This window comes from Chrysoperla carnea, chromosome 4 (genome assembly GCF_905475395.1).
Source record: "Chrysoperla carnea chromosome 4, inChrCarn1.1, whole genome shotgun sequence".
In the NCBI taxonomy this organism is placed as follows: Eukaryota; Metazoa; Arthropoda; class Insecta; order Neuroptera; family Chrysopidae; genus Chrysoperla; species Chrysoperla carnea.
The window spans coordinates 24,703,988-24,705,731 of record NC_058340.1 but is presented as its reverse complement, the minus strand read 5'-3'; positions in this window follow the sequence as shown (position 1 = coordinate 24,705,731).

Here is a 1,744-nt window from a genome sequence, read left to right as displayed (position 1 = left end):
AATATATTAAATAAAAAATTATTTTACAAAATACTACACGGGGGCATATATGCGCACCATCACAAATACTTAATAATTTTTATCTTTTTTTTTTTTTCGTAAAAATAATAAATATACTTCGATGTACTTTTCATTTTATACTTTGTAAAAACATAAGAGTTCCCTTTAATTAAAAAATTTATGGCACAACTGAGCACTATTTATCGACTCTGAGATCTAAAAATATTGTAATTAAATAACAGGTAACAATTTTCTTTTTTTTTTTCTTAAAGTATGCAGAAAATATTATATTCTGATATATTTTGTTTTGAAATGGAATAATTGGTCTAATTTCTTAATTAAATATAATTTTTTTCTTGAAATAAATAACGATAATTAAAAAATTTTCATAAGAACAATATAATCGACTTGAAAAGTCATTCTCTACGAACAGTATATTAGAAATTTGTGATCAAAATACCCTTAACTTTTTTTATAAGGCAATTGTCTGGCAATACGATATTTTTTTAAATAATTCTTTTTATTCATTCCTTCTTAAATATTTTTGTTTGTGATGTATATAAATTATGGCAAAATATACTACAGCTCATACATCCGGTTTGTGTGTGATTAGTTGTCAAATACTGTCAAATAATTATATACTTAATCTCTAAAATTGACTAAGATAACACGCCTCTAGTGTTAAAAGTTTAAACTACTAAGGAACTACGCCATTAGACTAGACAATAGGAAGTTTGTTTTCAGCACATGTCACTTGTGGCGCTCGTTTACTTGTAGTTTTAATGGCCGTGAGATTACCCATATAATTATAAAACAGTATTATTAAAAAATAAACTATCTAAACATAAAAAATTATTAAAAATTGTTATTTTTATGAAATAAAGCCTATATTGTTTTGTTATCTATTTTGTTTAAATTAAAATTATATATATAATCTATTCGGAATGTCTAATATTTAAAATTAAAAAACATATGTTATTTGGCAAAAAACATTAATATTATTATAAATTAAAAACGTTTTATTTTTCTTTTTTTAGTACGGGTAATTAAAGCCTTGGTTATATTCCATCATAGTCTAATATTTACATGTATTAAAATCCTTTTTAGTGGACTTATACATATAATTAAGTTTATTCTCATTTTAACTTACATATTAACTTCGAAACTCGATTGTTTTTCACGGATCTTGAAGCATTTTTAAATAATATGGCAAGAATTCTTAGACATTTATATTTTGAGATCTAAATGTGAGACACACGTGAAAATTTTTGCAAACACATAGGTCAAACGTGAAATTAGTATGGTAAGCGATTTAAGCAATATAATGAAGTGTAATATGATAATGATACACTCTGGGAAAACGACTTATATGATTTTTAAAATGAGAACAAACCAAAATTAAAAATAATAACTAAAGCGACACTGTGTGCCAGTTTATTTCCTTTATTTTAAAAATAAAAAAAATTGGTGAGATTCATCATTCAACAAATTAATAAAAGTTATATGGTACAAAAATAGCATTTTTCTTTAGCAGGAAAAATTATTATCATCAATAATGAGCTTAACAATAAATAGGTATAAAAATTGTATCATTCTCTATGGTGATGTTTTCATTTGAGGTTATATTTTTAACGATTTTGTTAATTAAAATGTCATTATGTTAATATTATTAAATTGCCCTCTTTTAATTAAAATTAATAATTAATTAACAAAAAATATTATTTTTCGTTAAAAATATACCGCG